At 36.0% G+C, this 14,928-nt stretch overlaps 1 protein-coding gene across 2 annotated transcripts in view; it reads right to left on the minus strand.

Annotated features, from left to right (window-relative positions):
• The window catches only part of LOC119072574 (unconventional myosin ID), a 50,604-nt gene that overhangs the window by 16,335 nt on the left and 19,341 nt on the right, over positions 1 to 14,928 (minus strand). The gene's annotated exons all lie outside the window — the stretch shown is intronic.

Below are 14,928 nucleotides of genomic sequence, written 5' to 3' on the forward strand. Positions count from 1 at the left end.
TGAAATTTTCCAAAGTCATATTAAGGATATGAAGTAGATTTTTTGGTGTTTCCAAGATAATATTCTTTGGAAAATATTTTCCGAACTTTTCACAAATATTTTATCGAAGATTTTTCCAAAAAATGTTTATTCTAGATAAGATACCCAACGAACCCTAAGTTTCCGTGGTTAGATTTTTTTTTAATTAGCCTAGTTTCTTACTTTTTTGTCTTTTTTTGATTTTTTTGATTTCATCTTCTTGCTACTTGTAATGCCTGCATTTAAAATCACTGATGATTTATCTAATTTACGTTCGCTAACTACAGCTGACGAAGTGTTATTACCATCATCAATTAACTTTTCGGCGACTTTTAACTTTAAAGTCTCCTCTGCTATGTCAGCTTCGATGCTTTGAATTTTGGCAACGCACTGTCAGTGCGTTGATTTTGGCCTCTTTCTTATGCTTTTCGTTTTTGTCTGACTCGTTTTGTTTCGATTTTGCTAATAACGCCTTTCGCTCTTTTTCTGGTGTTAAGGGATCTCGCGCCACGTCATTCACAATAATTCACAAAGTGACATCTTCCTTGTACAAAATGTGTCAAAATGTGAATTATTGTGAATGACGCGGCGCGAGATTCCTAGCAACCCTTTTTCTACATCTAAATGTAAAAAATATCTTTTACGGGCCGACGAGCAGAGGTCTAACAATTTTCGAATAATTGGAAAATCTTCCACTTTATCGTAGAAATACAAAGTATTCTAACTATCCGAATAGCCGCAATCGTTTCTTCTAAGAGCTGCTCCTTGAAATTTCGGGAAACACAAATTTATTTACGCTAAATCCTCGCTCAGGATCAGCATTCGTATGATTGAGGAATAAATACGCATTGGCTAACCTAACGCATTCAATTAGAAGGGCTGACATTTGGGGTTTAGCAAAATGTCAGGATTTCGCCCATTTCAAGGTAATCCGTTAACCAGATGGCCAAAATTTTCTCAAACACGATACAAACCAGACTAAAGTTAACAATTGCAGGGATTCCACGGAGAATTTAAAGTGATAAAGTCGAAAAGTGAGCATAAGTCACGAAAATAGTTGCTAGAATAGTTGATTTTCTGATCTAAAAGTAGGTAAAAAAGTGAGTTTTCGGGAAATTTGTACCCTGTTTTTACGCGAAGCCGAAGTTATTCCGCAAGTAAGTTTCTAAAAATTAAAATTCGTCAAACTCAACTTCGGCTTGAGAAAAATTTGTAACGTTCAAAAGAAATCGGCAGATAAAATTGACTGAAAGGCAGAACCTCATTTTTTGTGCCAATTTCTGTTGACATTATGGACCCGATATGCATAAAAAATAAACATTTCTGTTGGAAATTGATAGAACAATTACGGCGCTACGGAACTTGCATGGAGGTTGCGTGTGAAAAGCTTTGGTGTAATTTTTATGGTCAATCAAACAGACTTTCATCCTCCCTCATCAGGATTTCAATAAACTAACTATTTTCGAGCTGAACATTAAACTCTTGTTCTTGTGTCTGCTGTTTCCATTTGACGTTTGTTTCATTGAGACTTAATGCAAACCTGATCTGAAACCTGGAGAGTCCAGGAAAATTTGTATGAAAGTTGCAGGTTACCTGTAACTCACCTGACAGCCTTGAAGCTCTGATCAGATCCCTCCACCATAATAAGCGTGAGTTCTGTTTGAATGACTCAAGCAATGGCACAAGCTCGTGGTGGAATCAAAAATTAGATTGGAGTCGACGCAAAGTTTATGCGTACACTAACTCCAGAGTTAACATTTCTAAATGATAATGTACTAGAAAAAAAAGGAGAGTTTCGAGCGCCGCAGGCGAAATTTCACAAATCTAACATGGTTTCCAACCTGTTTTAATTTGTTTTGAAAAACGTGAGTGAACGGACTGAAAATAGTTGGAAAAAGTGAGAAATCGAGCAAATAGTTGCTCACTTTTTCACATGTTGAAATTAGTTGTAAAAAGTGAGAAAAGTGAGTGCGTGGAATCCCTGCAATTGATTGACAATAAATGATTAAGTTGCCAGCAGCATCAACACAATCGATGAAAAGAACAATTGAAGCATTTGGGTTTTGCAAGTACCTATCGATCTCATTTGTTGAATTATGTAGGTTTCATGAGCTTTTTATGGTGAAGTAAGCGAGGAGCGGTTTTGAATTCACGCCGTAAGTGTGCCTAAAATTTTAATTTTAAGTGAACGATTCGATGAAAAAGTGAACCGAAAAGTGCATTTCAACGCTTCATTGTATGAAAATGACGCTACGTTAGAAAGACCTTTCCATTTTGAATTTCGACCGTACTTACGGCGTGAATATTATATGGTTCCACAGTTAGAATTAAAATGTTAGATGTTTTAACTAAAGTGAAGCTAGAAATAAGGATTTTGAGGAGATTAAGGAGGTTTAAGGAGGATTTTTGAAAATCAAGGAGATTTAAGGAATCAAGGAGGAGTGGGCTCCCTGCTAATAGTGTCATTTCGCAAAGAAACATGTACCAGGCATCAGTTCCTTTAAATTAAATTCATTCTAACAAGCAAAAGCAGAATAGTTGCATCTCTAATTTTGCGCCTCGTCTTGCAAGAATGCATTTTTAGGAGAGCAATTGTAAACATTTTTCATTCGACTGCACTCTACTTCTCAGAGTTTTTCTTATGGTTGTAGACGTTGTAACTGTTTTGAAGCAACACGGAAGCAAAATCACTCCAAATTTACGCATTCAAAATGACTTTTTGTGCACTGCAGTACAAAAAATGCCGCTTATCAGCCTTGGGTTGGATAGATGACATTGGAGAGTAATTACTATGTCGTCCTGAATAAAAGCAATGTGCTAAGACACACATTATTCATCAGCTCGGATAGGGAGTTCAGGTTTATATTTGCATCGACACATAAAAAATGATATGCACCCAGGGCCTTCCTTTGAGAAACGATTTCAAGAAATCAAGCAATTTCAAGAAAATCGAGAAAATTCAAGAAATTAACGAAAACTGTTTGAATGAAAACAGGCAATGAACCTTACGGAGTAATATTTATTGTAGTCTCTGAAATGATTACAGCCAGAGGCAATGAAATTTCAGCATGAATTTGCTTCAGCTGTTTTTTTTAGCTTATCCACACACACACACACACACAAAATGATACACGAGGCAATTTTCCATTTAAGTGATTTTGATTGATTATGAGGTGTTAAAAGGAGAATTAAATTAATTGTGCAGCAGTCAGACCAAGCAAACAATTTGTAAAAGAAATACAGATAAATGGAGAGCTCTTTTGATCATTTTGTTCTTTCATCGTTTCTAATTGGTTGGAAACATGATATTCTCATGTTTCATTACATTACCTTCATTCAGCATGTCCGATTTCACCACAAAACCATTTTAAACTAATAAGAATTTTGCCAATGAGAAAAGAAATGCAATCTTCGCAGACCGCAGGAGGATATGGGTAAATCGATAGTGTCATTTCTCACAGAAACGTTTACAAGGCATCAGTTGCTTCAACTTCATTTAATTCATTTAAAACGAATCGAAGCAGAAGAGTTACATCTATAATGGTGCAGCTCGTCTTGTAAAAATGCAACTGTAAACATACATAAGTCTTAGGCAAAAATCAAAGCGAGGAAGACGAAGAAGAAGATGATGTAAACGTCTGACCTTATCGACTGCACTCTACTTCCCAGAATTTTTCTGATGGTTTTGCATGTAATGGACGTCGTAACTATTGCCTAACTGTTTTGAAGCAACACGGAAGCAAGAATCACTTCACATTTACGCATTCAAAATGATTTTCTGTGCACTGCTGTACAAAAAATGTCGCTTATCAGCCTTAGACTGGATGGATGACATTGGGGAGTAATTACTATGTCGTAATGAATAAAAGCATTAAAAGGTCTCAACCGATTCCAATTGCGCAACTACAGAATGAACGACACACTCAATTTTCAGTGCATCCATCATTCTATGCCAAGTTGCGCGGACTTAGCTCATTTAAGTCTCTATTTCGCAGATCTATCCAACCGACTTTTGGAAATTAGTTTTTCCCGTTTGAAATCATTTTCAATTTTGTTTGTAGTCAATGTCGAGTATGTAGAGACCGATAGAGAGACAATGTCTACCATCATTCCGGAGTTAGTTGTGTTACATCGTTCATTTTTCACTGATTGATGTTTATTGATAGATCGATTTTTCGCTTTAAACTGCTAATTCGCAATGTTACAGACGACATGCTAATAATACTGGCAGTATGTTCTTCGTACGATCTCGATGGTATGATAAATAAAATAATGTGATGCGGTTCGGATGCCCTTTTTAAACAATGCATTGGACACAGATCCACAAAGATTCCGTTTGAATACTGTACGAAGATTATGTGAGTAAGACCCTGACGATACTTATGTCACAGTCGTCATAACTCAAATTCATGTATGAATCGCCACTGAATAAAACAGAGAATTACAAAACTTCATTACAAATATTTGTTCGCAATTAAAACAGTTGCCATTGCTACATTTTCTTCTCGTTGAAGATCATCTGTAAAGATTTCATTAACGAATTTCATCAACCTGGCAAGCTGACTTTATCTGATTCGTTTTTACCTTTCATTTTTGTCCGATTTTTAACAAAGGCAAAATTGAAGAAGTAATGCATTATACGCACCGCATACGCAATAACTCTATCATGATTAATGCGAATATAACGTGATTGACTGTGAAGACGAAGAGACGGTGTAAATTAATTAGTGAAACAATCAAGCCTCAAAATATATCTAGCGATTAATGAACCCATCGGAATGTGGTGTTCATTAACGTCTTTTTTTTCGTTATCTTGATGGATTCTAGAAAAAAAAGCCTGTTGACTCAGTAACGATTTCAAATTGAATTCATTTTTTCATCAATTTAAAAAAAATAAAATATTTTATTGCCCTGTTAGTTGGAGGCTTCACACCTTCAAGTAATCGGTCGTGACGGCACTCTTTTCCGAATCTTATCAGAGAAGTAAGTACTCGTAATCAACTGAACGTTTTTCTGTACGAAAACAAAGCGGTTGTATAATAACACAATTCGATGCGCTTATAGCACAAATAACGAGTACAGAGAATGTGGTAAACAAAGCACCTATAAAGTCAATATGAAATTACAAAAAAAATAATGAAATAAAAAAGCAAAAACCTAAAACTAAATCAAATTATAAATTTATTGTTTTCCGGTGATGTAATTAACCTATCATCTAATACATGCATGTAAGACTGTTTATTACAGTTGTTGTAACGTAAGCAATTATCAATTTTAGTGAGAAAATTGATGATTGCTGACAACATACGGCTTCTTGCGAAAGTTGTTTCATTTCGGATTTTAGCTTTTCTCGTCGATTATTTTACAATTTATCGCGCTCGCAAACTTGGTCACAGAATATTAAGAATTCAGTGCTTTACGAATGAAGAATGAATGGAGTGGGTACTTGGTAGAGCGGTTGGTTTGATATCATGTCGTTCTTGGTAATTAAGCTTAATCTGCGAATTATCACTTCATGCACTCGTGAGTAATTTAGGCGTGATTCATCACTAAACGTTCAGTGCGGGAGATTCCAACATCATGCGTCAAAAAAAGAGAAAAAGTTTGGAAGTTGAGTTTTCATTTTGTTGGTTTCCAATATCATCTTCAAGCCTACACTCAAGGCACAGAACACGCAATTATACGAAGATTTCGACAAATAATCTTCGATACGGAAACTATCAATGAGCCTAACGCTGAAAAGCTTGGAACGGAAATTACACTCCATCTTTACTATTACTACTATACAGGGGTGAGGGCATTGTAGATGAAATCATACAAAGTAACGGAAAAATATGGAAAAATGAACAAGAAAAATCCATACACAGCTTCTGGAGCAAGTGCTCCAATTTTAGGACAATAGGCTGGGTGGGTGAAAAGCTTTTTACTTCGAAGAACTACGTCATCATCAGGCCTCCCACTAAATTTTCCCCTGTCCGAAATTCGGACATTTCGGACAATTTGTATAAAATTTCGGACATTTCCAGAAAAAATTTCGGACAAATGTTTTCCAGTTTTCACTAAAGATTCTAAAGAATCACAATAGAAATAGTCTGTGAGACATTTAAAATCATTCCCTCACCAAATTTCAACGTTTTATATCAGCAGAATTTGGTGACAAATTCTAAACTCAAAAATTTGTTTGGAGTATATTTTGACGTGATATGAATTGATCATTAACTGGTATATAGGACTTGAAAGATGTTTTACTAAAAGTATTGTTAAATTTGAGGTTTAACTGAAACCTGGCTGAAAATATTTAAAAAAGTAAGAAAAAGTTTTAGAACGGCTTTCTTCAAATAAAACTAGTTGAACTTCCAGGCAACATACTTTTTTACCGCAGACGACTTCAATTCCAAAAATTTTGTACTAATGCTTAGAAATGTATTTTACTTTACTAGTGAGGGAATGTAGCCTTTCTCTCACTAGTGAAAACCCTTTTCCTCGCTCGTAAAGTAAAACGCCATACTATACACTGGTTTAGTAATGTACTATTGTTCGCACTTCAAATTTATGCTAGATGCCTAATACGTCGACCTTCAAAACATCAGTCGTATTTTTACTTTTCGAAGCTCGATACGCCACAGGCAGGCAAATTTTCTATTTAGTTCCAAGTAACTTAAAAAATTCGACAATATCGATAGTTCCCCTACTGAATAAAAAATCTTTAAAAATTTGTCAATATGGGATGCAGAGTTTTTTGAATTTGACTGCCTTCAGAAATTAAAGTTATCCTGAAGAAACCAGGAGAGCGTGTCTATCTCATCGATTATTAAAATATCTATGTGAAGGCTCGGATTGTGACGAGTGAAATGAAAGTAGTTTAAGTTAAGGGCGGCTCGCCGGTTCGCTGATGGTAAATTTTAAAATCTGTAAAATCGTCTATCAGCGGACGCCTGAGTTTCTATGGTGAACGAAAAAAAACTTGCTGGAGACGCTAGAGCGTGAAAAACTATGGAACAAATCCGTTGTTGGCAGAAAAAAATTTTGATAGCGGAGATCGCCGTAGAATATGGGTTTGAAAATGCAGACCTCCGCCAATTGCAATAGTTTTGCATGACCAGTCACCTCAGATCAAATTTTTAACACTTTGAGGCAATAGATGAAGGATCAGTCTAATGCCTGAAACTACGATTTTTTCTTGAAACTAGAGTCTTAAAAATTGTAACTCAACAGACCGTTATTGGCGGAATCTGCCCTTAACAAATTCAGTAACGATTTAATCAAAATCGTTTTTAGTAAAACACTTATTTAATTAGCGAATGACTGTTGTTGACTGATGGACGAATCTTAATTCAAATAATTCAAAGGGTTGTACATATGTACGTAAAATTAATTTACTCCCTCATCCATGTTGATATAAATTTTAAGACAAAGAATTGGTACACGGAAATTATAATTGAAAAATGTATGAAGCGCGCCGCAGGCGATTTTTTTTGTAGAGTCTTTTATAAGTTTCAATATTTAAATCCGGTCAGATCTTGAAGAAAATTTCGGACATTTCGGACAATTTCGGACAAATGTGTAAAATTTCGGACATTTCGGACAAGTGGGACGCCTGGTCATCATTCTACGATTTGCAAATTTTTATTTAGAACGGCTAATATCCGCCGGATATAACAAAAAGCTTATCCTAACCCCTACCGACGACCGACCAAGAAATTGGCAAAAACTACAACTAATTGTTTGATCATGCCAATCAAACAGAAACGGACATAAGAAGCATAACCAAACCACCAATAACTTGTACCAACTCTATAGGCAATAAACATGACAAATCCAAAGGAAAAACAAACTCAAACTCCAAACACAATTCCCCGATGTATATTATGTGACCATTAACCAAAGTTTGGTTACTAAACAAATAAAAAAAGGGAAATTCAAAACGCCCACCCAACAATGACATCAAAATGAATCATCATTTATATTGCCGAGAATATCGAACCAGTGAACAAAAACGTGTGAATGAATCATCGAATTACAATACTATTCGTATCAATGGAATCGATGTAACGACCATGGTTATGGTGATAATCGACGCATCAAAATACATTTTTTTAACGATTTAACATTGGCCGATTAATTTATGCAAAAACAAGTTGTAGCTGCCTGTCAATTCATCAAAGTGACAATACTGTTTGGCGATATACATAGCTAGCAGATTCTAACTGCTGTATGGTGGTGTACACAATAACTGCGCTGTTCTTTTTGTTCACAAATAAAAGCTTTATTTACTGTGAAATTAAAACTGAAAATTAAAATGCATAAATAACAATGTGGTTAAGGTTGACGCTTGACTTATATATTTTGCTCAGCCATTATATACATCAGATAAACGTACACAACACACTTTCGCGCGTTGTTGCTTTCTATATATAAAATGTAGGAAAAAATTGTTGTATTATGATGTCACTACTCTGAACTTAAACAAATTACGATACTCAACGCGGTTTGTGTTGTTTTGTAATTCTGTTTTTTACTTTAAATGCATAAACATGATGATGGTAGAGACATAATATGGAAATGGAAACTCTAGCGATTCAGTTAAATAATTTCATGTAGTGCATTGGAAAGCTGCGAATAAGTCGGTTAGCCAAATTTATTAAAATTTTCATTTTGTTCTGAGACAATCCTGGATTTACCCTTTCAAAAATCGTAGACAATGACAGTAGTGAACTGACCCATTTTAATATAAAGTGGGCGAACTATAGAGAATACATTTACTGGAATTGTGACAAAACGAAAGTCTCAGCCACGAGGGAACACTAATGTTTTCATTAAACTCTATTAAGCTGACACTAAAATGAGTTGCAAGAATTTGTCAGAAATTTTGACTTCGAGAGATGTAAAATTCTATGCCACACAAAAATGATTCATAATCACGACAAAAGTGAACACATGTCAGAGAGTACCGAAAACAGTTTTTCGACAATAACTCAAGAAAGAATTATTTTAAATTGTTTTAATGTTGTACGAATGTCGGATTGTCGGCTTTGGAAAGACCTACAGGTAGAGTATACGCACCGCTTGGTGCTTGTAGATCCACGAGAGTTATGACTAAAAATATAGTGAATGTTCGGAGAGTCCGCCTTCTCTGCAGCTTCGATGTTCCACGGAACTGAGTATGGGGTGTTGTAGCTGGCCTCACCCACTATCGTTGCACATATAAATGAACCCAGTACTTTTGTGCTGCAAGCCCACAGATGTCTTGGAAAAAAAGTTGGTGTACCGTTCCAGACGCTGTTCCAGCAGGTAGGCCCTTAGAAAGAAGGAAAAAATTTGCATTTTGGCACCAACTTTTTTTCCAAGACTTCTGTAGGCTTGCAGCACAAAAGCACTGGGTTCATTTTTATGTGGAACGGTAGTGGGTGACGCCAACTACAACACCCCATACTCAGTTCCGTGGAACATCGAAGCTGCAAAGAAGGTGACTCTCCGAATAATTTACTATATTTTTAGTCATAGTAGGTCTACTAGCACCAAGCGGTGAGTATGCTCTACCTTTCCAAGGCCGACATTCGTACAACATTACAACAATTTAAAATAATTTTTTCTTGAGTTATTGTCGAAAAACTGTTTTCGGTACCCTCTGACATGTCTTCACTTTTGAACGCTTTTCACAGAAAACAATTCTTTTTAAAGAAAAAGTGAAAGATACATGTTCGCTAGAATTGAAAGACGAATCCAACGAGCTATCACTCATTTAAATCGGAAACCGCTTGTTCCCCAATCACCTGAAGATTTGGCGATATCACTATTAAGGCTTGATTTCCACTTACGAAAAAAACACTCCGTGTGAGAGACAACATTGAATTCTTTCAATTTTTGCTTTGTTTACTTGAAAGCTCGCTCTCTCGCGACTCTAACACGAAGTATTTTGGTTGAGTGGAAAGCATACTTAACTGTAGTGACGCGAGTTTGACCACTTTAACATAAAAATCTTTTGTTTTCTGGCCTTTTCCAATTATTTTTCTTTATTCCAATTGTTTTGAAATGTCAAACTTGCGACAGCTACGCAATTTTGATGATAGCTTTTGCAAGTGTGACATTTCAAAACAATTGGAAAATGTTTGAAAACAATCGTATTTTACATGACTAGGGAAAAGTAGAGTTTTTGTGTGAATTTTGTTGATCCGAGGCGAAGCTGAGGTTAATAAAGACACGAAAATGAAACTTTTCATTTTTTTCCGAGTTATGTAATGAATTTTACATGCTAAGGACATCGAAAGAAGCGCTTGAAACATGAAAAGTACGGTTTTCGACGCATGTAGCATATAAAATAATTTTATGTCAATCGCGCGTTGCTATGTGTATCTACAGTTAGTCTTTCTTCTTATTTAGATCGCTAGATTTCCTTGGATTTCCTTGAAGGCTAGATTTCCTTGGTTTATTCGCTCGACTCACAATCGCATCCAGACACCACAATTCATTGATAAAACAATCCTAAATGGAAAGGATCCGGCATGCGGACACATATTAATGAATGGAATGTCTCACCATTCCAATTTGTTGATCATATTATTCCAAAATCATTTTTCGACAATTTTATTTAAACAAAATCAATCCTGCGCTTGTAAAATACAAATAAGAGCTTGAGCAACCACACCCAGTACCGAATTCGGTACAATTTGAATATTACAAAAAAACACGTCGTCCATAAATGCTGTGCATCATTTAAATGCAAGAAATGAACTATGGTCAACATCTTGATCGTTTAGTCTGCGGTTAGTCAAACAAGACAGATAGATAAACATTACAGGCAAATATGAAACAATAATCTCGTTTCATTCTCATAGTATTCACGGATCTTTTACATATCACTGGAAACATTACCGAGTGGAATGAACCCTGTCTGCTCGCATCTACGTTTTTGTTCTCGAATAAATTGTTTCCTTCGTATTGTAATCAAGCAGTTCCAGTTAAAATGTTTCATAATTCTTCGTGATCTTCAGATTTTACACCATTTATGTAAACAGACAGTCCAGCATATAGAATCTGGACGTTTCGTTGTTAGTTTAAAGAATTACTTCGAAATTCATCTACAAATAACAAAAACGACTGAAAAGAAACAAAACAAAGAAAAATCTCGATTTTTTGATCTTGTCGAACTGTGTTACGGATTTTGGATACCGAAAATGCCACGCATAATGGTACGAGTAGAAGATTTTGAAAAAGATTTGAAATTTGTTTATTGTTGTTCCATTTGTTTGATACCAAATCTTCTATTTTAATCGTCTTTTAAAATACATTTGCGATACAAACACTAACCGGACCTCATCGTTGTTGACAAATTATTAGCCGTATTCGATACAAAATTCTGAAAATTTGAAAATGCATAATTGCTGGTAATTTTAATTGAACTCGTCATGAACCTGTTGTCAATTGATGTATAACTGGCACTAATAAACTGAATTAATTTGGTTGTGGGAAGAAACTTTAAATTCAATGAATGTATGACAAATGTCTGTAACATGTATAGTCAAAATTGCCAAGCGTGTACACTGTACAGGGACGGAAAAGTGTATGAATATTATGGAAACTCGCGCCAAAAGTGAAGCAATTTCTTTTTCATGTCTTGGACATAAATTACGGAATTTTTCTCACTTCGCTCGGGCTACAACCCGCGAAATTGCCTAAAATATACCATCCACAACAGATACGTAAATAAATATTTCATGCCTTGAAGCAACGCACTTCAAGCAAAAGTGCTTTGAGTGACAGCTGCCAAATAGAGTACTATTTTGTATGAAAAATTCTTCCAGATTTTTTTACATTGAATTTGGTTGATACACTGTTGATACACATGATTAGGGATAAAAAGATAAAAAGTAGAATTTTCGTGTGAAGTTTGTTGATCCGAGGCGTGGCATAGGTCAATAAACACACGAAAACGAGACTTTTCATGTTTATCCCGAGTTATGTAATGGATGCTGAAGGAGTCGGATGTACTGTTCGAAACATGAAAAGTACGATTTTCTTCGCCGTCTGTACCATGTCTACCTATCCCATTAAAACATTGAAAATTATCGATTTTACGAACACATTTTCAGAAAATTCAGAAGTCATGTCGTCGTACCACTCGGTGCCACCGAGTTTTAGTTTGACACAGATTTTTTGGATGATAACATTTAGCCAGTTTATCGATTTGCACCTGTTGGAGCCTTCGGCGGTAGATACAAGAGAAACGAGCCATCAGAACAGTCGGAGCGTTTGCTGCGACTGAGCCCCGTACGAACCCGTATATCTATTGCGTACGTGACCCTAGTGCGTCTGTCACCCTACTTTGACCGTAGACCTATTGCACCCGTAAACGTAGTTGAAGTCAAATTATTATGTAATGTGTACATCTTAGAAATTGCGCATAGCGAAATTACGAAGCCCCGTACGACGTTCCTTTCAAATGTTACACAAATTTCAAGTTGACCTAAAATTTTAATTTATTGAGAGGCCTAAGGCCAAGTTACGGCCTTAGTCCAACGACTAAATTTATTTTTTTTCCAACAGTATTCTATTCGGCCTTCGATTACCTTCCAAATGAAACAAAAATTAGGAAAATCGGATGAAATTTACTCGAGTTATATGCAAAATACACTTAGGGCCGAGTAGCGGCCTTAGTCCCAGGACCCAAATTTATTTATTTTTTCAACAACATTCTATGCAAAACAAACTTAGGGCCGTGGAGCGGCCTTAGTCCAAGGACGCAAATTTTAAATTTTTTTCCACAACATTCTATTCGGTGTTCGATTACCTTTCAAATGAAACAAAATTTAGGAAAATCGGATCAAATTTACTCGAGTTATATGCAAAATACACTTAGGGCCGAGGAGCGGCCTCAGTCCAAGGACCCAAATTTCAAACATTTTTCTCACCACATTCTATTCGGTATTCAATTACCTTTCATATAAGACAAAAACTAGCTAAATTGGATGATATTTACTCGATCTATACGCAAAATACACTTAGGACCGAGGAGCGGCCTCAGTCCAAGGACCCAAATTTAAAACGTTTTTCTCACCACATTCTATTCGGTATTCAATTACCTTTCATATAAGACAAAAACTAGCTAAATTGGATGATATTTACTCGATCTATACGCAAAATACACTTAGGACCGAGGAGCGGCCTCAGTCCAAGGACCCAAATTTCAAACATTTTTCTCACCACATTCTATTCGGTATTCAATTACCTTTCATATAAGACAAAAACTAGCTAAATTGGATGATATTTACTCGATCTATACGCAAAATACACTTAGGACCGAGGAGCGGCCTCAGTCCAAGGACCCAAATTTCAAACATTTTTCTCACCACATTCTATTCGGTATTCAATTACCTTTCATATAAGACAAAAACTAGCTAAATTGGATGATATTTACTCGATCTATACGCAAAATACATTTAGGGCCGAGGAGCGGCCTCAGTCCAAGGACCCAAATTTAGTTTTTTTTCAACAACATTCTATTCGGCATTTGATTACCTTCCAAATCAAACAAAAATTACGAAAAACGAATGAAATTTACTCGAGTTATATGCAAAATACACTTAGGGCCGAGTAGCCTTTCACTTCTAGGGCCCTAACTCACGGTCCATTCACCCGATTTTAATAACCTTTTTTTTCCTGGATCGGTATCGACAATACCTATCTTTTGCCGTTTCATTTGCATTTCCATCGTTTTTTTTGCCGTAAATATCCCCAAAAGACCTTAAAGCACTTAGGCGGCCCTAACTCACGAAGGGCCGACCCAAATATGCCCATCTTCGAACTTAGCCTCACTATTTTGACTATCTTTCAGGGGAAAAAAAAAATTTGAAATCGGATTTGATTTACTCAAGATATCGACGTGACAGACGGACAGACGGACAGACAAAATTTTTATTGCGGATTCGTTATCTATGAACATAGGCAAACACTTTGCCCTTACCGTCTGCTTCGAATTCCATCAATTACACACGGCATCGTAATCCTATAAGCCCCTTTGTACTTCGTACGGGGCTAAAAAGCGATGCGCTGGTGCTGTGACTTGTGACCCTATTGTATAGGAAAATGAGCGGTAAAGTCAGCGAAATCAAAAATTGACAAGTTAGACGTTAAATAGACGAAGTAATCGATTCAACAAAATTAAGTCCCGACATGAACAAGTCCGGAAAATAAGTTAACTGTACACCAATCATTTCGTGCTTAGACCGGCAAAAATTGGCGTTTCATCCAATAGCCCAGGGGAGAATATTAATTTTCAGAGTTGGAATAGAAAACTACAATGTCAACAGTGACAACTCGAAAAATTGTTTCTTCCCAAATTTAGTTCTTTGTCCAATAACACATAACACATCATGTGTCGATCCATTTTGAAATGGATGTACAATTCGTCGCTCAGAGATGTGCAAATGTTCTACAACTCGTTTCGAAAGATATTCCGAGAGATAATTAGTTTATGAAAACGTTTTTCAGAACGGGTAAGTCAACACTTCAGCATGACAGTCTTTTAAAGTTTTCTAAAATGTTAAATGAAACATGCGATTTAGGCAATTGCCTAGCATCAACAACAGAAAGATTCTACAACACAAATCGTTGTTGTCTAAAATGTCGGTTTCTTAAAAAATTGAAGAAAAACGAGTCGTTGAACGTCATTTGAACGGGCTGGTAAAAAAAATCAATGTATTGTGACCTGTCCTAGCCTCAACACATCAAATTGTTTATTTTTCAATCGGACAGTTTATAAACAATAGAGAATAGAATGATAACCGCCATAGCCCTGGTTTGGTGTACTACACATGTAAACGGTACACGTTCCCTAAATGCGCAGACCTATTCTCGTGTGTATTCAAATCTATCGTTTGTTTACGTTCCGGTAGTGTAAATATTGTTATTTCA

This window comes from Bradysia coprophila (genome assembly GCF_014529535.1).
Source record: "Bradysia coprophila strain Holo2 chromosome IV unlocalized genomic scaffold, BU_Bcop_v1 contig_84, whole genome shotgun sequence".
Taxonomy (NCBI): domain Eukaryota; kingdom Metazoa; phylum Arthropoda; class Insecta; order Diptera; family Sciaridae; genus Bradysia; species Bradysia coprophila.